Source organism: Mesocricetus auratus, unplaced genomic scaffold (assembly GCF_017639785.1).
Source record: "Mesocricetus auratus isolate SY011 unplaced genomic scaffold, BCM_Maur_2.0 Super-Scaffold_100020, whole genome shotgun sequence".
Taxonomy (NCBI): Eukaryota; Metazoa; Chordata; class Mammalia; order Rodentia; family Cricetidae; genus Mesocricetus; species Mesocricetus auratus.
This window is the reverse complement of record NW_024429201.1, coordinates 33,762,155-33,789,394: the sequence shown is the minus strand read 5'-3', so window position 1 is coordinate 33,789,394 and position 27,240 is coordinate 33,762,155. Positions and strand designations below refer to the sequence as shown.

Genomic DNA, 27,240 nt, shown 5'->3' with positions numbered 1-27,240 from the left:
GCATTTTGAATTTTTTTTAATTTACAAAAACCATACAATGGTATTAAGCTCTAGCTCTATGTAGTTTCTGCTGAAGACACTCATGAGCCTGAGGCTCATCTTCAGTTTCTTAAAAAAGGAAAATGAAAGTGTTAGCAAGCTCTTTGTTAACACCAACTGAGACTTTCTTCTTCATGTAATTAGAAAAGAGGACAGTTTTTAAACTGTAACATTTCTTGCCCATATTCTTTCTAGAATGATCTATGCGTCCTGGTATACATCCCTCACCCTGCCCAAGGTCTCTCTCAGTGTAAGTTTGCTTCCCCACAGAAATTCTGTTTGCAGATGCACAAGGAGAAAAGGGTCTGTTTCTTGTGTGGTGCTTCGGATTATAGCACATCTTGCAGCAGAGCTGCCTCCTTTTCATACTCCATGAGTAAGCTGCAGAGACCTGGAAAGGTGAGAAGGAAATTCAAGTAAGAGCAGGAGTGAGAATCCAAATGGTCAACCTGACTTGGATCCTAGAAAGACCTTTAAGAATCATGTTGGAAATAATATACTTACATGAGTTTAGAAAAAAAATCTTTCATCAAGGCTGAAGGCAAAAGCTGGACACACTTCTGACAAGGCCAAGATATTTTGAATTTCTAAAAAATAATCCAAATCTTGCTCAAGCATCTGTATTTCTTTGGTTCCACTAACAGTGGCCATGTACTCCGTGAAAATGGGTTTGTGAAAACGAGCATGGGGGGCCTTGAGCAATGATTCAGCAGTTAAGAGCACATACTGTTCTTGCAGAGGACCCAGGTTCCGTTCCCAGCACCGCCATCTGTAATTCCACCTCCAGGGGATCTGATGTCCTCTGACCCCGTCAGGAACCATGCATGCATATGGTAAACATACATATATGCAGGTGAAACACCCATACACATAAAAATAAATAACTTTTTAAAAAAATTTCTAAACACTGCACTTGAGGGCAGAATTCCAGGCCAGCCTGGTCTACAGGGCAAGTGTTAGGACAGGCTCCAAAGCTATACAGAGAAACCCTGTCTTGAAAAACCAAAATAATAATAATAATAATAATAATAATAATAATAATAATATGTAAAATAATTTAAAAACTGTAATGGAAAGCCTTTCCATAGTACCAGGCAGTTTTCTTATTCTTTGTTTTTGCTTTACTACAATTAGAAACATTGTATAAACTTTAGGTCAAAAGTTTCATTTACTTTCCCCTTTGTGCAGAGAAATCTTAGAATCTTTTCAAATTCCAACAGGCAGGAAAATGGGTAATTAAAGCTGACTTACTTAGAAAAGAGCAGAGGAGAATTAATGGGGAGTGTTCTCTATACTTCCTTTATAATTTATTAGTGTTTAAGTATGTGTATGATGCATGCATGTGTGGGGGGTGGCGATACACACACACATGGGCCCCAGGGAGCATGTGAGGTGTCTTGCTCTGTCATTCTCCACCTGAATGAACCTGAGGCTGGACTGGTGGCTAGCAGGCTCTAGTGATCCCCACCCTCCCACCATGCTGGAGATATAGACACACTCTGCATCTAGCTGTGTACATACATGGGTTATGGGGATTTGAGTTCAGGTCCTTGTGCTTAGGCAACAAACTCTTAAGCTCCACACTAGAACTCCAAGTAAATCTATCCATCCAACTAAGACTCAGAGCTCCAAGCAAATCTATCCATCTGACTAAGAGTCAGAACTTTCCAGGAGACAGAAGCTGGTGCTAAATGGTTTAGAGCCTCAGTTCTTTTTCTTTTCTTTTCTTTTCTTATTTCTTTTTTTTTTTGTTTTTTGGTTTTATGAGACAGGGTTTCTCTGTATTGTTTTGGAGGCTGTCGGTCCAGCCCAGCCTCGAACTCACAGAGATCAGCCTGCCTCTGCCTCCCGAGTGCTGGGATTAAAAGCATGCACTACCACCGCCCGGCTAGAGCCTCATTTCTGAGAAGGTGCTATCTCACTGTTACACAAATTCATCTCAAGGCATCCTGTGGCATTTTCTACTATAGAACTTTTATTTGAAGCTTCTGCTGCTCTCTCCTGCTTTAGTCTACTTAATTCCTTCATCATTTTATACTGAAAACAAAAAACAAATGTCAGGTCCAGGAGCCGCACTGTACCTGCAGGATCTGAGAGTGATGTAGGATCAGTATGATGTTTTGGAGTCCAGTGTCCTGCTTGTAAAGAAAAGGTGAGGACAGATGCATAGAGCTGCTTGATCTAGCACTCTGTCTACTTCTTAGAGTGTAATGCTGGAGTCTGAGAGGTAAAGGCAGTGTTTAATGATTTCACAGTAGCAAACTAGCCTGCCAAGGGTTTTGTTAGTGACTAGTCAGTGGTATCCCACACCTTCTATGAATTAGTAACAGACCCACAATTAGATGTATATTGTGTTTATAATCTGCTAGTTAGCTTATTGACTCTGCTGCTTATTCATGTTGATGAAACTACAAAATGACAGATATGGATCTAACTGTTAAGTAGTTGGTCTTCAAACACAGATGCATGAATACTTTATTGATTGCATTTCATTTTAATTGTAGTGTTGCTAAAATTCCAAAGAGATTAATAACTCTCTTTATTTGAAGACCCCAGAGAACAATAGCTTTGAAACATTTGTTAACAGAGAGTAAATGCAGACTACTACTCAACAATTATGTATACATATGTCTGTGAGTGATTAGATGAGTAATGGTCTTTGATTAAAATCAATAACTCACATCAGACTTCAAAAGGAGGCTATGATTGCACACACATACAAAAATATTTCCAACCTAGAAGACTGACTTACAAAAACCTTTAGTTTTTCATAACAGCTCTACACAACAGCCTAAAAGACTAGGTTTTTCAGATTATTGTCATTGCTCTTCATTGCTAACTAGGGATTGGTGGTAAAACTCTACTGCCTAAAATACATACTGGCTGTGAGAGATAGGGAAATCAAGCTGAAATTGACTTGAAAACTTCCTCTCTGTTGATTATCCTTTATACCAATGGAAAGTGCTATGCTGGCTACTGAAAGGTGTCATCAGTGGTCTTACCAAGCTATGGAATCTGCATGCTACAAAGCAACCTGAGAGATAAGATGTGTATGCTGGTGACTATTATGGATGTGACCAATTGCTTTCTTACTAGATTGGATACCCACTCCACAAGAAGGAATTCCATGCTCGAAACTGAACTAGGTTAAAAATTCATGGTTGTAGAGTATCAACTCTCAAAGGAAGCAGACATTATTTCCATTGTTTTTCTAAATGGAAACTGTCTTCTAAATATTTATATTTATACTCTTTAATTAGTGTTGTTCTTACCTTTGGTCAGAGAAGCATCAGTTTACAGTCATTGAGTTAAGGCAGAGGCTCACTGTTGATTAAACTGCTGAGAATAATTGACTGATGGATGCTCAACCATAAAAAGTGTGTGTGTGTGTGTGTGTGTGTGTGTGTGTGTGTGTGTGTGTGTGTTCTTTTCCAAGGCTCAGGAATAATTCCAGAAGAGAGACTGTAAGAGCTAGAGGATTGGAAAGAAAGCCTATACAATGCTGTCTTCTGGTAATAACATGCTAGTTCACTTATGAATTCACAGCATCTGTGGTTACCAGCGCAAGGTATGCACACAACTGGCTCAGTCAATGTTCCATCCAAGGGTGTTAAAAGTGCTCTTCCAAAGGAGCTGAGTTAGCACTCACACTGGGAGACTCATAACTGCTTATAATTCCATCCTTGGGGGATTCAATGCTTCTTCAGGCACCTGCACATGTAAGACATGGTCTCCTCTCTCTCTGTATGTGTGTGTGTGTGTGTGTGTGTGTGTATGTGTGTGTGTCTTTCTCTGTATCTCTCTTTCTCTAGCTCTCTTTGTCTCTCTAGCTCTCTCTGTCTCTCTCTCTCTCTGTCTCTCTCTCTCTCACACACACAGACACATATGGGCATTGGTGGCACACAACTTTAATCCCAGCACTCGGGAGACAGAGGCAAGCAGATCTCTGTGAGTTCGAGGCCAGCCTGGTCTACACAGCAAGTGCCAGGATAGGCTCCAAAGCTACACAGAGAAACCCTGTTTCAAAAAATATAAGGAAGAAAAAATAAAATTGTTATCATGGATGGCGGGGGGCTCACGAGGCCCCACCCCTCCCTGAGGAACTATTGACAGCTAATGATTGCTAAGCGAGGGAGAATAATTTTCTTCAGTGCTAGAGCCACGGATAAGCTGCCTGTGCTCTTGTGAATAACTCTCTACTCATCCTCTTGCCAGCAGCTCTAATTAAATTCAGCAAGTCATTAAAACACAAAAGCCATGGGAACAGAAAGGCCTTCTTCAGAAGAAGGGGTTCAGTGGTAGGGGAGAGAATTGAGAGAAGATATTGGGGGTGAATATGATCAAAAGAAATTATATACGTGAAGTTGTCAATAAAAATTAAAAATAGTTTTACAAGTCTGTTAGTGTACACATAATAGCTTTAAATTTCTGCCACTACATGACCATCTGCAAGGGATAAGTTTTGAATGTAATGTAATACTGTATCTTCCAAAAGTAGTCATCTGACTTTGGGAAATGCTTCAGGCAAGAGTAATTTTGGTCAGCTGATACTAGATTCTCTCATTTGAAATAAGCCACTGGTGAGCTTTCACAGAAGTCTGTGGCTCATCTTGTTGTTAAGGTTACAAGAAAATAATCCTTAGTTTGGTCACCATTCAGCAAATGGTGTTCCAAAGGTCAAATGTTATTCACTTCTTCAAAAAGCAAAAGAGAAGGTCTTCCACTGACAGTAGGAATCACGAGAAGGTGCTCCACTGACAGTAGAAATCATCAGGTCAAGGTCTTCCATGTTAGGGAGCACCAAAGCCCCTCCTACTCTGCTCTGACTCATGGTCGGTCCTGGATTATATCCCTTTCCTTGCCTGAGTTCTTCATTGAGAGGAGATGGCAAGCACCAAAAAATAGCACTGCCTGGTTTGAGTAACAAGTTGCTTTTGACTCCTCACTGCCCTTCCCCCCTTACCAGACATTGGACTTGGGCAAATTTTTAAACCTCTTTAAGTCTATTTTTTCTTCTGCATATTGGAAATATGCTGCAGGGACAGAATGAGATAATGTGAATAAAGCTGTTATTACTGCACCTGACGAACCATAAACACTCAAAAAAGTGTGCCTCCAATTTAATCTTGTCATTAGCAGAGCATAGAGATGACAGGTGAACTATGATTTATTGAGTTCCTGGTGCTCCTTGGGCAAAAAGAGGTTCTAGAAATTACTATCTATCTCTACATTCCTTTTCTTCATGATCACCCACACAAGTTTCTTTTCCATGCATCTGAAAGCTAATTGTCTAATATGCGTACCATCCCTTTCTTTCATCTCCCCTAGTTTTTCATAATTCCTTTAAAATATCACTTTAAGTAAAAAAGCAAATGAAGAAAAATAAAAATTGTTATGGAAAAAATAAAATTAGTACTTAAAATTATTCTTATGAAAGATGTCTCTGTGGTGGAATTAAAGATTTTTATTCTCTTAACCAACATGCTTTAATTAAATAGTGTATTTTAAAGATACACAAAATTTAGGGAAAGTCACTTATTAAACTTAATAAGTGTGTAGTTGTAGAAAAGTGTGAATCAGCTGAAGTTTGCAATAAGTACTAGAGGTAAATAATTTTTATAAAAACCTCAGAACTTACCAGGCGGTGGTGGCACACATCTTTAATCCCAGCACTCGGGATGTGGAGGCAGGAGGATCTCTGTGAGTTCGAGACCAGCCTAGTCTATAAGAGCTAATTCCAGGACAGCCTCTGAAGCCACAGAGAAATCCTGTCTCAAAAAACAAACAAACAAACACACACACACACACACACACACACACACACACAAAACCAAAAGGACTTAAAAGACAGCGAGTTGAATTTTAGCAGAATGACAATCTGTAATGCCTCATGTGCCCTATCAATATAATACAGTAGTAATATTTCCAGTGATTCCTTGAAAGATACTGGATGGGAGAAATATGTGACCTGTGTGTTAGAGCTGGACCTCCCATATATTATAAGCATAAAATTGGAGAATATCTAAATGCTTTAAAACAGAACTAGATGAAAACTTTTGCAATCATTAAAATTACCTCATGTATTTATATGCACTATTCACTCGAAGAATAATGTGTTAAAAACCAGAAAACTCTTTTCTCATAGTCATCATCCAAAGCAGTTGCTTTCATATATTTATTGGTACTGTTGCTTGAAAGACTCATTTTATAGATCCTGGAGCAAATAAGGTTGATGCATTTCAGATTTAAAATTGCTTATTACATTTATGTGTGTATGTATAAGTGTATGATTGTGTGTGTGTGTGTGTGTGTGTGTGTGTGTGTGTGCTTGAAGTGTGGTGGTCAGAAGACAGCTGGATGTTCTTTTTGTCATGTAGGTTTCAGAGATTTCACTCATCGTCATGGCAGCAGGCATCTTTACTAACTCACTAGCCCACATTGCAGCTACTAAGTCTGTAACAGTCAATGTGTTCCTTATCCCAACTGAGGTTTCCTCTGAAATATGAATTTGAGTTCACCTTATTTCCTATGTTCCATTGATAAATCTGTAGCATATCCTGCACCCCAGCAGTCCTTAACAGTTTTTAAGCATATTAGCTTCTCACTCTTGGCCATATCTAGTATCTGGTGACCAATAAATTTTCAAATTTATTATACCATAATACTTTGCTTCACTGAAACTTGTTCATTTGTTTATTTTGAAACAGATTGTCCAGGATCTTTCTATGAAGACCAGGCTGGCCTCAAAGTCATAGAGATCCACTTGCCTCTGCCTCCCGAGTGCTAGGATTAAAAGTGTACACCACCACTTCCAGGCTCCTTTGGGAACTTTACATTCTTCATATTGTGTTCAAGAATCTCCATGTTATATTTAGGGATCTAGCCACTCAATGCTTTCTTTCTCCTGTATCAGCTCTGATTGTTCTATAGAGCGTAGTGTACTGATCACCGTTGTCCACAGAGAATACCACTCTGAATATTACCTGCCTCTGGGGACCCTGGATCTTGGAATTGCTGATATTCTGGGATGAACTATTGTTATTTGTTTGCTTGTGTTCGTGTTTTTGTTTGTGGGCATCTGTCCTGTCCATTAGAGGATATTTAATGACCCTGCTGATCTCTATTTTGTGACATTTAGAAATGATCACAGATGTCGCCGGAGCAGAACTGCTCCTAGTTGATAACTGCAACTGTGTTCCCATCCTTGTTGATGCACTCTAACACATTCTCCTCATACCAGAGTTGTGGGTCACATTGGCAGCACGTAGCTCTTATCAGCAATTGCTGTCATGAATCTGTATGTGATTGCCAGAGCCTTGGGCAATATGATACAGAGCCCTCCTATTAGATTCCGAGTAGGTTTCGGGGCATAATGATATTATGCATTGTGAAGTCCCCACCACCAAACTTCACTCAGGAAATTAACTAGTTTAAAGACTCATTTGCTGATTTTATTTTTCTATGCTAACTTCACCAATACCTTTCCTTTATTTTTAACATGCTGTCCTTATTCCTCATCATTTAGAGGAATTGGTTGCAGATTTTGCATTTTCTAAAAATGGGGGAATCTGTCTTTCAAAATCTTTGGTTTTAAAGTTTTTATTACATGACACCCACATCCCAGAGTTGGGCTCCCAGCACCCACATGGGGTGGCTCACATTCACCTGTAACTCCTGTTCCTTCTTGTGGCCCCTGATAGCACCTGCACAGGTGTGGTATGAATATATAAACTCAGGTACACACAAATACACATAAAATAAAAAATCTTTTTGAAAGACATGTTAATTTCATCATAGAAAGAAAATACAGTCCATGTCTGGTATTATCTGTAATCCATGTAAACATTTACTAACATATTCATTAAATTATATGCTTTATAAGGTGCAAAGATCTTTTGTAGATTATTTAAAAGTGTTCTAGTAACATTTAGAAGAACTATGGATTTTATGTCATCAATAATGTGGGGGTTCTGTTTTTTAAAACATTTGCTTTCGGTTTTTATTATATTTAATTTATTTATTTGTGCAATGGGGGGCAAACGTGTGCCACAATGTGCATGTGATAGTCAGAGGACAGCCTTTGGGGGTCGGTTCTTTCCTTCCACCAGGTGGTCCTGAGAGTTGAACTCAGATCAACGGGCTTAGTGGGGGGTTGGGGGCAGGAGGGGGAGGAGGGGAAGGAGAGGGAGCTGGGATTGACATGTCAAGCAAGCTTGTTTCTAATTTAAATAAATTTTTTTAAAAATGGGAAAAAAGAACCTTTAGCCACTGAAGCATCTCAGTTCTCTACTTTCCCCGTGTTGGTTATAAAAATGTGCTTCCCGTAAAAAATCCTTCCTTAGGGAAGGATTAGACTCAGACAGGAAGAAGTGTTTGTCATTACACTGTAACTTCAGATTTTGTGGTAAACATCTAATATACATAATTCCTTTAACACAAACAACTTCAACAGAAATACTTAGACATAATAGAAAAAAGATAAATGTATAAGTAAGAAAAGATTTCATTCAATGTTTTTTTTGAAATTCATATAAACTATTGTGTTTCTTAATTCTGAGATAAGGTAAAATATGGCTATTCTCTTTGTTTGGGGAAGCCACTTATTCCCTTTCCAGCTGTGTTCCACATTCTCTGAATTCTAGCTTTGGACTCTATCATTTCACCAAAACTCCATCAATTATATTCATCAATAGCCTCATATCTGACTCAACTATCTGTCTTTGCTTTGATATTTTCTTAGGCCACATCTCTCTTCCCTATATTCTCTTTTATTTATTCAAATCAAGATTTTATACACTTTGTTTGTCTGCTTACATGGACATAGTATGTTCTTTAGCTAGAACACTAAATAGCCTATAAAAATAATTAGTGATGGATAAATAATGCATCTAACAAAGGATGTAATTTTAGGCAAATCAAATACATAGATTGGCAAATTCTAAAATTTTTCAATAATTGAAGGGCTGTTTCATTTTCCAGTCAACATCAACTCCAACATCACTTTTAGGTATTGAAAACTACCAAGTCTTATTTTTTATAATATTTTAAATAAAAACAGATACAATTATTTATTTTTTCTAACATTACAATTTTTAAAATAAGCATAGTCATTGGCTAGTCAATGAATTTAAATATATAAAGCAGAATTGGAGATTGCATTTATTATTCTAATTTAAAACGAGACCCTCGATATAGGCAAAATAAACATGAAAACTTTTAGAAGCTAGTTGGTTTTTTCCTTTTCCAGTGCTATATACTTCAATTTCTTTGTGATATTTCAGGCCATAACTGCTTTTGTGGGTCCATTCAGGGGTAACTCCGAATTCTATCTTTCTGGATAATAAAGAGCCATGGAGCATATTATATGAAATGTTATGAAGTTAAGAGTAATTAATAATGGTTATATCATGCATTAATTAATAGATCCATTACAATTACTTATAACAGCAAATTAAAAAGTGACTATGCTAATAAATCTGTGAGCACTCAAGAAGATTCTTATATTTTTGGAGCATAGGTGTGTGAGTAGTTCTTACTGATACTGTATGAATGTCTTGGCCAGTGATACTTTTTCATGTATCTTCTAAAAAGACAAGATACTTTCCCCTCATTTCCCTCTTCAAAACGTTTGGTGTTGATAAGTGTTCCACACTCTTTGGATCATTTAGAAGACTGACTCTACCTAGTGATCTGATTTTCCATGAGTAAAAACAAATAAGAGCCCGTGTAACACAATACACACCTGACTTACATCACTATGATACAACAGTTTTTGGTCCTTTAGTTTTCCAATAAAACTACCTTTTTAATCATATTTTGTCATTTGTAATAAAACAAAAACCTATTGCACAGAGATCATTATATTGAATTCTAAAGAAAATCCAGTAAGATGTCCTGAAGAAAACCCAGTAAGATGGGTAAGACAGCTTGACCAAGCTACTGCTAAGAATCACAGACATCTGGAATTTGACTAAAAGAAATGTCATGGATATTATGTCAATTGATATCTCTTCTAAGACAAGGAGTAGAAGGATGAGACGTGAACTTCATGTCTGACCAACTGGGAGTCAGATTTCTGCATCTCAATCCCAGATGCTGTGGAATGAGTCTCATATGAAGGGGCAGTTCCAGGGACCTATGCAGCAGGTTTTGTTCTAATTATCAGCTTCCAAACATTGTGATTGGGAATCCCTTTCCATTTAGTGTGAGGTATAGGAGATGGACACCCTGTCTGATTAAACACAATAGTGGGAATCAGTAGAGAAAGATCTAGCGCTTCTTAAAATCTTTTGTCAATCAAGTTGCCATAGTGAAAGATAACATCCTTAACAAAGGGATAGAAAAAGGAAATAATACCGTAGGTATTTTACAGGAAAGAATGACTATTATATCTGAGAAAATACTTTAACAACTAAGCAGAGTCAAGAAGTAATGAGGAGACGAACATGCAGTTACATGGTTATAGAGCTGCCCTTGAGTGTGAGGTTCTGGGTTTGATCCACTATCCTACAGGGGAAACTTATTTAGGCGTCTTCCCACAGAGACTGCACCTTCAGCTAAAACAATGTCTTGGAACCTGTCTAGGGTCTAAAATAGCAGAAAATAAGCTATTGGGTAAATAATGAAGTAACATGAGGGAACAACGAAGACACCAAAAAGCAAAACAGGATGAGCAGGGGACGTGCAAAGGAATCAGAAGAGAAGTTGATTCTCTCTATTTTTTCAGTGGTGGGAGTCCATTTTGAAGAAAAAAAAAAGCTCAAGGTTGAGGAAAACATGGTCACAATTGTGTAGAAAACTCCCAGGGTTGGTTTTAACTGCATCTCAACATAAGATCAGCTATAGATTCATGTCCAGACTTACTGGCAAATTTTCCTGTTGCTGACGTTTCTACTCCAAAACAATATTTTCCACAGAGGGTTATGATGGTGTCCACAGAGGGTTATGATGGTGTCCATGGCCCATGCTGTGGCAGAGGGTTGTATTGGTGTCCATGGTCTGTACTACCACTAGAGGTCTATGGCAGGTGCTGACACTACAGACATGGGTCCATGGCCCATGTTTCCACTGACTACAAAGGGCAAGGAAGCTGCTTTTGCACCATATGGATGACTAAAAATTCACATCTGAGAAAAGGAACATTCTAGAAGGCTTTGGTGACAAACTGTATTGCAGATCTCATATTCAGTATTCTGTGGTGTATGAGGACCAACTCTGGACAAAATGAAGGGAGAATATTTTTAAAAAGTTAATAAGTAGGTCACTCCAAATAGAAATGTTTCTTTTAATCAACTTTAAATATATCTGTAAAATCAGATAAAAATTTTAAAGCATAATGTGTCAAGACAGAAAGTGTCTGTCTTTCAGGCAGTGTCAGACACATGAATAGTCTACCTACTGAATGTTCATTCTGTTTTATTGCCATATGGACTTGAAATGATTGCCTTCAGTTTCCCACCACACCCATATGTTGATGGGATTACACTGTATCCCCACTCGAGATGAGGATCAATCTAATTCAAGTTATTCCTCTAAAACTTTAATTATAAGCAAACACAGTATTTTCTGTAATACAATTAGAAGCATCCTGGAGTTATCTCTGTTCTTCACATTGAGCCATGCAAGGACTTGGGTAGCCATGGTCTATTTCAGAAAAGGCCCTATGTGCTGTTGCTGTGGATTCAAACAGAATTTTGTGAAACTAATTAAAATAAGTTTACTATCAAGATATCTCTCTGAGGCAAACATGTTCAGAGACTGTTAATTATCTATAAACATCCCTCAGGGAAACTCTTCCACTGTGTTTTTGTTTGTTTGTTTGCTTGCTTTAATTATACTCATGGTAGGAAATGAAAGGAAAAAAATCTTTGGAGGTGTGTTAGCTTGTGTTCTCTTGCTGTGGTAAAAACACTGGCCACGTGCAACTTGGGGAGAAGAGAGTCTAGTTCGTCTCACAAGTTGCAGTCTGATACTGAGGGAAGCTAGGGCGGGAATGCAAGGTGGGAGCTTGAAACAGAAGCTAAAACAGAAACCATGGTGGAGTGCTGCTTATTCTTCTCTTGCATTTGTTTTCATTTCTTACACAGCCTAGGTCCCCTTGCTTAGAGATGGTACTGCTCACAGTGGACTGTATTAATGAGCAACCACAAAAATGCCCACAGAAATGCCTATGGCCAATCCAACAGAGAGAATTCTTCAACTGAGGCTCCCTCTTCTTAAGTTTGTCAAGCTGACAACCAAAATTAGTCATCACATGGGTATCATGATAAGCACTGTTATTAAAGTAAAAGGCTTTGTAGATTGATCCTATTTTCTCAAGATGCTTTAATTTTAAAAATTAAAATTATCTTTCATCTCACCTCTACCTCAAATGATCAGTTAGCAAAATTTGGACACTGACTTAGTCAGCTGTCTTAAGTCATATATTTTGTAATATTTCAAGAGACAGAATCAAAATTTGTGATTGCTCTTAGGGTTATACTAATTTAAACAGTAATAAAAAAAAACAGGAAAAGGTTTGAAATTAAACCAGCAATCATGACCTTGGTTACTGAATGCAAAAGAGAGCCAGAATCCCCAAATTCTTCAAAACTATAAACAGTCTGAGTGTCCCCCATAACACCCAAAACCACTGTGTGATTGCATTTTCTCATAGCTCACATGTGCTCTAACTAGCTGATGCACTCATTCTATGTATTCCTTTTGTGTTCAACACATTTGCTGAGATAAACACTATATAATTGTTCATATATAACTGTATCATCTAATGTTTTACAGGCATATACACCCATGACTCTATCACAGTCAGAGCAATCAACACTTGTCACCCACAAATCCTTTGTCCTGGAAATTTCTGCCAACATCCTCTACCCACTACTAACCTATGTTTTGTTATTATAAATTAGTCTGAAATTTACTGTATCATGACAAAAACAGTTTGTACTCCCCCATCTTTTTCCTGGTCTGTTATTTTTCACAAAGCACAATTATGCTGAAATCCTTTGTGGTAAGATACAATAACGTATTATTTTGTCTTGCTTAGTAATATTCCACTGTTAGAATATACCACAATTTATTTATTGTCTGTTGATGAGCTAGTCCTAAACTTTAGGGCCATTGGAGGAAAAGATATACTTACATGAAGGAAAATACTTACTTTCTTTTCTTATTTTGAGTTACTTTTAAAAAATTATGACTAACTTTTTTAACTGGAAAAATATGGTGATGTTATTCTTTTCATTGAAAAATACAGGACCTAGATGGGACGGATTTCTAGTTTACTATAGGAAAATGCTCATATTTCACAGGTCTGCTATTATTAATGCCAACTTCATTGTCATTTTTCATTCAGGACTCCCACTGGGAATACCACATGAGAAAGAAATGGAGGATGAGACTAGATTATTATAATTCACAAGACTAATTATGACTTTGAGTTTTCCTGAATAAGCTAATTCTTTCTGTATCCTGGGATCAGAAGCATGAGAGTAGTCTCACAAGAGCCTCGCTAGATTTACCATTGCATGTATTTATAAATAAATTTGGTGATATTAAACAGCATTTTAGTCCCATTTTCTTTCTTTGGAGGTTTGTTTCTAAAATTCTTATAAGAAGGTGAGGGACATTAGGGGCTAATGTGGGGGCAAATATTGGCAAAGTACAAAGATATATAGGTATGAAAATGTCATAGTGAAATCCATTATTAAATATGTTACAGAATCAATTAATTTAAAAATCTGGTACCACAGGTATATCCAACCCAATAATACTAAAAAGGCATGCACAAATCATGCATTATGGGTCTAAACTCATTTGTTTTAAATAAGCTGTTTATTTTTATTGGTATCACTGGAGAAAGAGAATAAAGAGGACCACGGGAAAGCAAGGATGACAGAGAACTTGAAAGGACACCAGGCAGACAGTAATGGAAGGGAACACTGTAGAGGAGCTGCTGAAAGCTGAATGGGGTTGTCAGGGGCACTCTTGCTTGATTTCCATGTTTGTTTGTGGAGAGCCTTGGGAGTGACATACAGTGATTAGATGTTCTCTAATGACTTGAAATCCGTTGGAGATGGTCTGACCGACCTCACAAATACTGATTCCAGGGTTTCCTGCGATGACACTATTAAATGATTCCTCCAGGAACCTCTTCATTCATCCACTCATTGCAATTTACTGGAAAGGGTTTTCTGTGTGCATTAAATAATTTCCATGGGGTGAAGCTTCTTATTTTCCAGTTTATCTCCAGTTTTATGCTTTTATTTTGTTCCAAGAGAAATACTCAGCAGTAATAGACAATGGTACCTCTTGCAAACTTGTAAGTCCCAACCAATATAGCATGCCTCCAGTACTGATACATTTTATGAGGTAGAAGAGCAAAGGCTGACCTCCTACCTCTAGTAGAAATAAACAAAACTAGTAACTACAGCTACTTGTTGAAAAGCAATTATGAAGTTGTGTGACAAAAAACACATTTTAACTGGGAGGAGAGATTACCAGGCAAACCATGAGGGAAGCTTAATGTGCTCTGGAAAACAAGCTACCCTATAAAACTTCCTAACACAGCTATGTCACCATGATGAGAGACACACTTTCTATTCTATGTGACAGAACACTGTAAACTGAATGTAATACAGTAGGTTTGTGTGCAAGACACATATAATCACTACTGTTTTCTGTTGACTTTTCTAACTGAAGCCATTTCTTCTGTCATCAATTTACCTAATATTTTAGCAAGGATGTGCTTTATTGTCACTTAGCGTTTACCAGGTAGCCCTTGGTTATGATTAAATAGACATGAAAGCTCACTAGCAGTTCTTATGTGGAGTCATCTATTGCTACAATAAATATTACTGGATATTCTATATAACCTCACTATAGAAAATAGTATTTAATATTGAGGGTAAAGGCAAGCAGGACTTTAATTCCACCATACCCCAAATTCCTGTGTTATAAAGCACATCAATGAAATATACACACCTCTACAGAATTCACCTTTCCCAGTATATTCAATGTTCATTCGGCTCTTATACATATGCAACCTCCACTCAAGCCAAAGAAGGCTTTGTTTCCTTACTGTAAAGTATGGCTGTTCTGGGCTCCTTAACCAACCCCACCACCATAAATGAACCCAGATCAAAGCAGCTAGTACAGTTACACTGAGGCTTTTTATCAGAAATGTCATTGAACACATTTTAAAGCCACATTTAAAGAACCTGGAGGTTATGACACAAAATGACAAATCTGAGCATGGAGTTGGGCAGAGCTATCTGCAGCTGGCGTCCTGTGCCAAAACAGGGAGTTGTGCCCAGTGAATCCAGAAGCTCAACTTTCTGGATTTTTCCAAGGAGTGTGAAGGCTCTTTCCGAAGTCTTCTTGTTTGACACATCTTATCTATATGGTATAATGACTTCTGTAGTCACCAAAGAAGCCTGTGAGTCTTGGAAATTCCATGCCAATCCTTGCAATAACTTCCTATTGTTTCTTCCAGCCCACAGCCTTGTAATAGGTGTTAAATCATCACTAAATGACAGTAAGACTGTGTTTGGGGCATCTCCTATGATTGATTTCAATTAAAATATAACATTTTTCAGTGTGGTGATTTGAAGAACTAAACTCTGAAACTGCTTTAGTAATTTAGGGCAAGGAAAGAATTGTTCTACTTAGAAATGCTACAAATCTGTTTTTTATACCATGTCAAGAAATGGCAAATACAACCATGTTGAATATTTCTCTATACAAATGTCTATGTGTTCTTATAAAGTATGGAAACATCAGAGCACGTAGGTGTGATAAATAGCATTTTTGTTAATAAATGATTGTATCCTAACTATTTTAGCAAACAAATGCTTTCTCTCAATTATTTCATGGACTTGGTATAACCCAATAGAGTTCATATCTATTAGTGTTTTCAACAGACTTAGCTATCATTAAATCTTTTACTGTAATAAAAGTTATCTGTATTTACTGTTGCTTTTGCTTTGTTTTTAGAAACAAAATTTCACTGTAGAGATCAGACCAGTGTGGAACTCACTGAACAACCAGCATTGGCCCTAAGCTCACATTCTTCCTGCTTTAGTCTATTTGATGCTGGGATTGTAAATATGAGCTACTATACCTAGCATTATTCAGGTTTTAAAGAAGGAGTGTTTCCTATTATAAACAATATTTTTGACTAGTCTTAAGCACATATTTTAGTTTAGTGTACAAATTCATTATTCTCATTAGTATTAATTAACTGCTGTTCTTAAAGAATAGAATTGTTTACTTGGGGACTTGAGGTTTTATTAGTGTTGTCAAGTACATTAGACTCTTAAATATTCATTTAATCATTTGCAAAGTATTAAATTTGGTTAAAAGTTCTTCTAAAACAATTGTCAACCTTGTTTTATAAAACCTGTTTCAAAAATTAATCTATTACAGTGAAAGAAGTGCTTTTAATGCAGAGATGGAAATGGGGGAAGGGGAATTCAGAGGGAGAAAATGTCAAGTGAATTGATATGATTTGCTAAATTAAATATGGATTCATAGAACTCATTCATACTTACATTGAAAATATGTTTTGAAAATATCCAAATAAAAGTCTTGTATCCATGAAGACATTTTCATCTTTAAAAAGTGAAAGTTATTCACATAGTAGAATTTTATGACTTTTCTGCTAGCTACTCTACATTTCAAGTTTTTTGACAGGAAAACATGACAAATTTTAATCTATAAAAGTTCTAAAGAAAATTATATTCAATCTTGTTACTTTCAAGAATGTTTATACTTGAGCTGTTAGTTAACATTGCTTGTGAATATAACATACATTCTTTTATTTTAAATTTATATTGAGGTCATTTAATGTTAGCCCATTAAATTTTCAGCTCCATGCTGCTCTTCTGCTATGTCACTAAATTGTTTAAACTTAGCAGACCAAGGTTTAATTTTTTTAAGTTGTGTAATATGATACAGAGGAAATGAACTAGTTTTGGGGATTTGGAAGTATATTGTTTTAAAAAGCCACCTCAAACCCATGTATCATAAAGACAAAGTTCCACCGTCAGCCTGCTTAAAGGGTCAGTGTCTGCATATGACAATGCACTTTGGCATGGGACATCACCTAAAGTGAAAAGTTTGAATCAGAAAGTATGTATGCTATGATTTGCATGTAAGTCAATCTAATCTAAAAAATCAATGGTGTGTAGATATTAACCCTGAGTTGTCTAGCACTACCCTGTCGCAGAGCCTATCAATGCTACTGGATTCCCCTCCAGTCTCACGCATTTCTTATGCATATAAGCTTTTCATGCCTGCCTTTGCCAGAAGTGTGTTTTATTGCTTTCACAAACATTCAGTCATAGCTCAAGTTATTTTAACACATGATTGTTTTTCCTGTTTTTCTTTTCTTTTCTTTTCTTTTTTTTAATGGTTCCAAGGTAAAGATTTTACATCACAGAGGAAATGGAGGAAAACTGAGAGAACTCTTTCATTTGCCTTTGTGGCCTGCTACTGATGGCGAAAAACAAGGGAGCAGATGTAATTGGCAAAATAAACCTCATGGGAAGTCTCAAGCATCTCAAACAGAGGACTATTCTTAGTTATAAATAGCTCCATTTTATTTCTAGAACCTAAAATATGTATTCCTGTCACCCCACCCTAATCTTGCTTCCATCTCAATACTTCAGATGGAATACTTATCAGAATAAACAAGTGATTGTCAGAAAAGAAACCTCAGCTAAGGCGTGGGGGCTGCTGCCACTCGCCTCTTTCCTGCACAATTCTGTGCCAATATCTATAGGAAGGCAGGGGTAAAGAAAGGTCTGCGGTCTGCCACTGTGTGGTATGGTAGAAAAGGGGCCGAGGGGTATCCCTTCAACCTCTGGGCTCTGCTTCTCTCTCATTCTGCATCTTCAGAAGAGAGATGCTCTTCATTCACAAAACAAAACAAGAAAAGCTCTATAATTATTTTTGGCTCAGCTCCATTGAAATTCGTTCTCCTAGAAGCATCTCTGTTTTAGATTAAAATAATGCTTACAATATTCACTCTCTGGTCTTGCATTCTTTTTCAGTATTCCCGCACACCTCCCATCCCCAAACAACCCACCCACCCCCATTTTCCTCTTGTAGTCTTTATTTTTCATTGGTTTTGATTCCCTCCCTCTCCTTCTCTCCCCACCTCTCTTGCCTGTCTCTGTGTCTCTGTCTCTGTCTCTGTCTCTCTCTCCCTCTCTCTCTGCCTATCCCCCACCTCTTTCTGCCTTTTCCCTATCATGCTATATAATGCTTGGCTCAGAGGCTGCTAACACTGATGTCTCTCAGTACCTACTGAAGATCTCCATGTTTATTGTCAACTGAACAATCTATCCCCTCTTCCAGCCTTGAAAGTTCCCCCACATTTGATGTTCCTGTGTACTTTGGGATAGTTGGTCTGTGGCATCATATTTTGATCCAAACCCAAAACTAAACAAAGCAAAAAACAAAACAAAAAAAACACAACACCAACAACAAAAATCAGATCACTCCACTCCTCATGCATCCCATAATAAAATTACAAAGAATTTACTTTTCCATATATCTCTCTCATCCACATCTAATTCACAAAAGATGAATGAAGTATTTATCACCCATAGGAGGTGTCACTCTTTTAAATCTGATTTCCACGACTTAGTTGTAAGGACTTAAACATTTTTTCTATTATTAACTTTACTCTTTTTCTCCTCTTGAGATAAAAACTTTTATCACTTTTGTTGTTGTTAGGAGAAAATAATTTTAGCAGCTATAATTTGTACATCTGTACCTAATAAGGTTATCTGTGTTATGAAATGTTGTCTTGTCTCTCGTCACTCCCTAAAACAGTGAGTTCTCTGGGGTCCTCACATGTGGCACAGATTTTATTTGAAGTGATTTATATTTCATGGAATTCCAATTTCTCAGGTTTTTTGATTCTTGGTGACTGTAGGCAAAATGTGCTGATAAACCTTTTATTAAAAGAGGTATATCTCATTCCTACTTTCACCATGTTTAATGAGTTTCACTGTTTCTCACTCCCTAATTGCAATAATTAATTTGTGTTCATTTCAAACTCTCAGCACCATCACCCATGAAGTGTGCACCCTATTTAGAGGTACATCCCTACTCCTGTGAATAGTGACTATTCTGTGTGGACACTGAATTCACGTGCAAGAGAGCCTTACCCTCCCTCCACCAGCTTGACAAATGGAACAGAATCCTGACAGCTGCCCAGATGTGAAATGTCTCCAACAGGAAAGCAATGTGTGACTGTGTATTTAGAAGAGTTTGGGAATCTATTTCTGAGACTCCATAAGAACCCTATCACTAGGTTGCACTTGGCTTACCAGATAGAGTGTGGGAGTGTAATCCCCCTCACACACACTGCTGTTAATTACTCCGTAAACATTTAATAGACATCATTTCTTTCCTTTGCCCTTTTCAAAAGGAAAGGTGGTAATTTATGTGTAGTCTGCCTCTTTCTTCTCATTGTTTTATGTCTTCTCTTTCTGGCTTTCTTTCATTGCAGTAGAATGAAGGTGGACATGTTTGGGAAGACAAAAATGTTTACCCAGTTAATTTTTCATATAAAGAAACAGCCTAGGCACCTTCTACTTTGTCTCATGGCCTTTGTTAAGCCACTAATGTGAAAGCTGCACTTTAATTACAAAATACTGTAAAGGGAATGAAGTAGGAACACATAGCCCTTGAATGTTAGCCAAATGATAGCAGGTTTAATAGCAGGAATGGCTACATTTGGGATCCATATGCATGCTCAACTCACACATTCAGGCAACGCAATAAAGCAGGGAAAAAACAGCTGATGCACAAAGGGACCGTCTAGACAGTGCCCCATCAGTCTGGCTAAATTTGGTGCTGGCATTCCCAGTGGGATTGTAATATAATTGTTCTGGTGTCTGCGTTCATTCCCCCTGTCAAACACCATTCCAAAAACACATCCTTCTCCCCCCAACACTTCTTCTTCCACAAATATGAAACCCAAACTATGTAATACCAGAGAGGGCATTTAGATGACTTAAGCCCAAGAAAACATTGCAATTCAGCAAAATTGTGCCATTTAATTTAATTTTTTAACCCCCGTGTTAGCTAGCTCCAATACGATTAATTTCACTGAATTTTAATAATTTGAGATCATGTAAAAATGTAATGCAGCCTTAAATGTTGGGCATCATGGACTAAAGCAAACGGGCCTTCTGTTCCTTTGTACTCACTAACCTCCGTTAAAAATCTAGCAGAAATCAGAGATGTAGGAGTATAGAAATGGACATGGCTCATAAATTCTAATGAGGAAAAGGCTAATGAAAACAGGGTTAAGCAAAAGCATTGAAAAATGCCAATTGTATATTTTTTCTTTCTTGAGTTTAAAGCCACAGTAACAATAATTTCTCTCTAAACATCTTAAGAAAGTTACATTTCTGTTAATTTGTGAATGAATGATTCCATGTCTTTGACTTTTAAAAGGGAATCCAACAATATTTACCTACTTGTTTGTAATAGCTATCAATTACTATTTCTAAACATTCTAGCTTAAGACATCAAGAAAAGCATTAATTAAAGAATAAAATAAAATTCACATCATTAAAATGAATAATGTATAGATTATTGATAAAAATGTTCATAATGTAAAAACTTCCACAACACTAAAATTAAAACTGTCAGATTCCCCACCACCACCCCCAGGAAAATACAGATTTGAGGACTGTCACATAATCTAACTATTCACAATTATTTTGCTTTCTATTTCAATGTGTCACCTACAGACACTATTGTGATGTTTACAGTAACTAGGTAAACTGTTTCTTAACACTATTTATTTAATACCCAGAACAATAAACTTGGGAAAGAAGTTGGACTGTTGTGTTCTGTGCTCTGAGAGAGGGTCTGGATTTGCATTTCTGATTTGGGGCTTGAATAACACTTCCCTGGTGCTATGAACAGAGTTGCCTCCAACCTTCCTAGCAGCTTGGAGACCTCAGATTAGGATACCAAGTACATGAAGCAAGTGTGCCAACCCATCAGGAACCACTCCAACCTGGAGAAAAATCAACACAGTACTTCAGGATCTTGACCCTGGATTTATCCAGCATCAGGAAGCCAACAGAGAAACATCCCCACCAAAACCTGACACATGGTGCAAGACACAACGTCTCAACACACACAAAGACAGAGCACATACCCCATGGAAAATCACAGCTACGGCAGCCCAGACATAACCAAATACGATTTAGAGATGGTCTAGAATTCTCTTGGAAAATAGAAATCTTTCTGTCTTTTAATTTTTCCATCTTTTAATTGAAAAACCCACAAATAGTGACTCTGGATTTTCCCCTCTTTGTATAAAATTCTTCTTCTGAATCTGCACATGGGCACTAGGAGCATGGTAATCAACAAAGTCAACAGCACAATATTTTAACAAAGTATCCACCTGCAGCTGCTTCTTTGCTTATAATTGTTTTATTATTCACTTTATTTCTTTCACTGGTAGGAAGTGAAAGAAAGGAATGCTGTAGGCCTCTCTGAGATGAAACACTGAAGCAAAATCTTAGTTTTATACTTGGTTTTCAAACTATTGAATAATATCCTCTGAGACCTCTTAGGTCTTAACTGGATTAAAATGAATATATTTGTGCTCCAACTCTTCAGTTAGCAAATGTGCATGTGAATTGACGCTGCAAGGGAGTCACACTGAGACTGGATGCAGGCGACAGGCTGGGTGGAGCTGTGTGAAGCAGTGTGCAGGCCAGTGCAGGCTGCCTCTGACGAACGACAAAAATGAAAATGAGCAGGCCTTGGGGTCTCGTGTATTTTGTCAGGGCCACAAGAGCAGCTGAGCTGAGAGATAGGGGGAGGGAAAAAGGGTGCTGGTAAGAGGAGGGTGTGGTATGCGTGTGTGTGTGTGTGTGTGTGTGTGTGTGTGTGTGTGTGTGTGTGTCTGTGTGTCTGTGTGTCTGTGTGTCTGTGTGTGGTTGTGTTGGCTCTGAGTTTTGAGCTATGACTGAGCTTGGGGTTTTTTATTTAGTTGTTTCCCAGCATAAATAGCACGGAATTTCAGGTTCAGGGTGGGGTGCTTGCAAAGAGAATGTCATCCCAGTTTCTCTTTCTGGCCCTTCCCTGTGGTTGCTGCACAGAACACCGTGGCTGTGAAGAAGTGGGGGGAGAGGCAGGAGACGGGAGTCTGTCTGCAGCTGCCCCTCTCACACTTGAATAAAAGAACTTTTTTTTCAGGAGTAGAGAAGCTGTGAATACCTTTCCCAATAAGAGATGAGGCATATTGAAAACTATATTAAATTACCCTGATTAACAATTTAGCCACGAACAGGGGAGCTTTGGGAGATCTCTATAGGCAGGACTGGGGGCTATTCATGCCAGCAGCTAAGAGGTCGAAAGGTTTCTGAAGTTCACAGGCTCAGAGCCTTTGTTATGCTAACAGACAATCTCAAATCAGCTGCCTAGTGGAGTGTGAAATATAAATGATTCCTTGAGAACTTCCAGTAAGTTGTCACTCTTGCTCTCCAAATACCAGGACAGGCTGCTAATTTTTAGCAGGCCCTTTTGCAACATTGCTAGCCCTAAATGAATGCCTTTGTAGTTCAAATAATCTTTTCAAGGGAGCTGTCCTATCATCATAGTCCAAATGCATCTTGGTTTTGACTATTAAATGAAAATCAGGGCTCAGTCGTCCTTGACTTTTCCAAGCAGCCGATGTTTGGGATGGGTGGAGGCTGCTCTCACGCACAAGAAGTTAGTACCCACTGCAGGAGGCCCAGGGCATTAATAACAGCCACAGCCAGGGCTACCCCAACTCCAACCCCCACCCCTACCCCTACTAGGAACAATGCTGGAGAGATTTACAGGGGGCTTCCCTCAGGCTGGACTACTTTCCTCTTTCAGCTACACCAACCTTTCTCTGATTTATGGACCCTCTGTCCAAGAGGACAGCCACTGACCTGTTAGCATCTGACTGGTTACTTTGAAGCAGCAACCTTAAGGATGCATATATTCATTCTTCAGGGCAGATGAGGCCAAGAGGACGAGGACAAGGTGTATGCCCTTGGTATCGTGGACATTTTTTTTTCATATCCCCCATAATGTTAAAAGTGTGGCTCTGATCTTGGGGGGAATCTGAGTATGTCCAAAGAAATGCCTTAGCACTTCAAGTCTGAATCCAGAGCTCTGAAAGTAAGGAAAAATGCCAGCAGTGCAAACCCCAAATAAGGTCTGGGACTGATGGTGAAAACGTGCTGGGGAAAGTGTGGCCGAATCAGGCAAGCAAGGAGGAGAGACACAGCCCACTTAGAGAAATAAAAGCACAAAAGAAAGGACAGCCCAAAGGCTGCTGAGCTCCCGTCCGCATCAGTCTGCACCCAGGAGTGAGGGCAACAACTGCCCCTTAACATTTCGGGTAGCATTGCCAATTTCATGTTCTCAACTTCTAGTTCAACTTCTTGTCCAAACAGGGCAAGCTTCATTTCTGAGGTGACAAACGGGGGGGGGGGAGGCAAAAGAATTGTATCTCCTAATATATTCTCCCAGTTAGTTGGTAAACAAGAGAACACGTGAGCAATAAATTGAACCTATTCTCAGATAGCTTATAAAAAGATCTATCCATGCAAAAAAACCGAAGACCTTGAGTGTGCCTCATCTTGTTATAACTACAACAATTTCTAACTCCTATTGCTATAGACACTAGTGTAAGCAAACACTTTTTTCTCTTACAAGGAAAAGGACTTAGGACCATATATTAAAACATGGATTACAAAATAATATGAAAGGTTCTGTATCTTTCACCAGCTTAAAAATTGTCTAGCTATAGATTTAAATGTTATCTTATAAAAATAATCAGGATACAATGTCCATTTAGAAAGAACCCTGAGATTGAATTCAGAGAATTTAGTCACTACAGTACAAGTGTTTTAGATTATTCATCATTCAAATCCTTTTTATTTCAATTTTATAAGCTTGTAGGTAGCATTGTTTACGTAAATTACTTCAGGCTAGTAACGTTGATGGGATAAAAATTCACAGTTTCTTCAGTTTAATTTCAGAATTGGACAAGAATCTGTTACTGGCCTGCTTGTGCCCTTCTCAGAGGGACATAGCAAACTTGTCCTCCTGATTTCAGAGACAGCGATGAACTTCCAAATACACAAAAGGGAGGCGATATTGATCAATAAAAGATCAGTGGATGCACTTAAACTCAACTTCTATTCCCCTTCTATTAAAATTAAACTATACAGTGTCTACCTGCTGTTGACTCATACTGGGCATTCAGAGGATAAAAACTCACCCTGAGCTTTCCAAACTGTTATTTCACCCTTCCATGTGTCCTTCTGTCCTTTTAACAAATCAAGATAGGGAGGACATGGTTTTGTGTTAAAACTGATGAGACAGCATTTGAGAATGTGGAGAACAGTGAATGCCCGTTCCACTTTTGGGGGGTGGTTTGTCCCCCTGCGGTTGTTTTTCTTTATCCTTTGGTTTTGCACACCTTAAACTCTAGCCACTTGAAGAAAAGCGATGGTTGAAATGAAAAGTTGGGACAAATTTCATCCAGCCTGTGTTTTGCTGGAAAATGAGCAGGATGAACACAGTGTAGGCGCCCCAGCATCGCTCCATACAGAGAAATAAACAGAAAGTCTACAGAGCTCATCTTTTTGTTTACATTTATCTAAATGTCTATGATCTGAGAGAAAGAGAGTTCCCATTTTTACAAAACTTTCAAAGTCGCCATGTCGCTGTGGTGGGACATCTGAATGTGTGTGTTTGTGTGTGCAAGTGAGAATATGTCGGGGGGGGGCAGATGAGGGAGGAGGCAGGGCAGATAACTTTGCTGACATATTAATCCTTTAGAGAGCAGCAAATGAATGGCCCAAATAGACATTTGTTTCCCTGAACAGGTTCTGTGCAGGTCTCTTACAAACTGTGGCATATGCTTCATTTATATGTATATTTATTTAGGACGGTAGAGAATAATAGGTATAGTTTGTCTATAGTCGTAGTTATTATTTAAGTCCAAAGAGGTTACAAGTTTCTTTCTACCCCAAACACAAATACAAAGGTCTTTTGAATATGCCTCTTTCTTTAGGTTGAGGGCCAATTAAAAATAAAGATAATATTTCAACTACTGAGCCTTAGCAGAAGACAGAATGAGTCTACAAAGCAGAATGACTCCAAGATGGCTGCCTCTCCCTTCTTTCCCCTCCCAACAGCCTGTTTTCCACATAGAAATTAATGCAGTATTTTGTTTGGGAGCCACATTGTAGATCATTAGCAAATGAAGCAGCCTCTCGGAGGCACCAGCGTCTGCCTGCAGTATCCTCTCGGTGCCATGGATGTGTGGAGAGATTAAAATGCAAGCATTCAAATGCATTAGGTTTATGTAACTAGACTCACACACATGCACACTTGAATGTGTGAACACCACACACAGTCGCAAATAAAATCAAAGGCCCAGTGCTTTTTTAATTTTCAGGACGGAAGGTAAAGGAAGGCCTGAATACCTTTTCCCAGAGGTTAACAAAGGCCCTATTCAGAGCCTGTTGGATTTTTTTAAAGAAGATGTATCTTACTGATGACTCTCATTAAGCAGACTTCTGAAGTCTGGGGAGACAAGATTTCCATAAATTATCTCTCTACTCATCTCATGCTGCTACAAAATGTAAAGATAATTTTTTTGTTTTCCTTTTTTTGTTTTTTCTTTAAAGGGAAAATAAGAAGCTGTGCAGCTTCTTGACAAACATACTAAAGGATTATGATCATTAGGAATTGCTACCGTTAATTATAATAAATATGTACTTTCATCATAAAACACCACCCTTAGAGCCAAACTTAAAATAATGTAGGGAATAAATAAAATATAATAGGTGTTTTCTAGTAGTTCCCTCACAGCTGTGTAGACCAGAGTACACTAGTCGCAAAGCAGTGTAAATGGTTTAGTTCCTATAGGAAATATATTAAAGAAAAAAAAACCCACAAGCCTTTATCTAAAAGCCATCAGGGACAAGCACTCAATACAAGTTAACAAGCGGGGACTGATAAGATAACATTTATATGAGGTCAGAAGTCAAATGCCAGTCAAAGGCTTTTAACCTCTTGGGTCATAAGCAGGAACAGTTAAAAGTGAGAGGTACTTATTTATTGGATTTTAAGGCTACCTGACCATTGCCAGAGTATCACCAATGATGAAACTAATTGGGATTTATAGAAAAAGAACTTTGTAGCTATTCGAAGAAAATTAACCTACAAATTCACGATTCTTCAATTGGCACGAAGAAAAACAAACAAAAAAAACCCTTGTTTTGAGGGGAAGAAATCAACCCACTGATTCAAACAAATATAATAACAAAAAAATCCTCTACTATAAACAAAGTATGACTAATTAAACATACTGACTAAAATATCATAAAAGATGTATTTCTGACAAATTCTGTCTTAATAATCAAAAATTCCACAATTTCTTCCTGTTTTTTTCTTGTTCTTTTGTAAACCTTCAGACCCAATAAATCAGAATATAACGCCAGTCTCACAATACTCATATCCCTAGAATACCATCATTTGCAAATTTAAAATTATAAATATTCTAATAGCAATAATTTTAAAACATCAGAAAATTGAAACCACTTAATTAAATTTTTATCTCAATCTATCCAGACAAGCACATGTTTTCTTTTATTTCCTGCAGGAATATTTTTCTTTGTTTTGATCTCTCTCTCTCTCTCTCTCTCTCTCTCTCTCTCTCTCTCTCTCTCTCTCTCTCTCTCTCTCTCTCTCTCTCCCTTTAGGTTTAATTCCAAACTTCCAAGCAGTTCCTAGTCCCTGAGTCTATGCTCGTTTTCAAAGCACACCCCCTTTTTTCTTTTGCAATAGAAAAAAGCAGATCTAGATATTCCTTTCCAGAGACAGAGAGATAGAAGGACCGTTGTTAGGCCCGCTAAGGCCCACTGTTTCTTTAAACAGAGTCCACAATACACTAGGCGAACATTGTGGATTTAAAATGCTTTTAAATATTTATCACTAGTATTTTATCATCATATTCAAATGACACCTGGAGTGCACTCACCTTTATTGACAATCTCTGTTCTGAAAGTCCATTTGCTTCCTTAAAGCCCCCCAAGCAGAACAAGGACTACCGTTTTCATTCAGTTAATGTTTAGTAAAAAACCAAGCAACCTTAATCAGCATGCTGATTGC

General features: G+C 37.9%; 1 long non-coding RNA gene across 1 annotated transcript; it reads right to left on the bottom strand.

Moving 5' to 3' along the window:
• Nucleotides 1-27,240, bottom strand: LOC121133183. Its single transcript, XR_005869960.1, has 2 exons — nt 27,110-27,240; nt 1-430 (listed from the first exon to the last, which is right to left on the bottom strand). It is a non-coding gene; the product is annotated as an uncharacterized LOC121133183 (long non-coding RNA).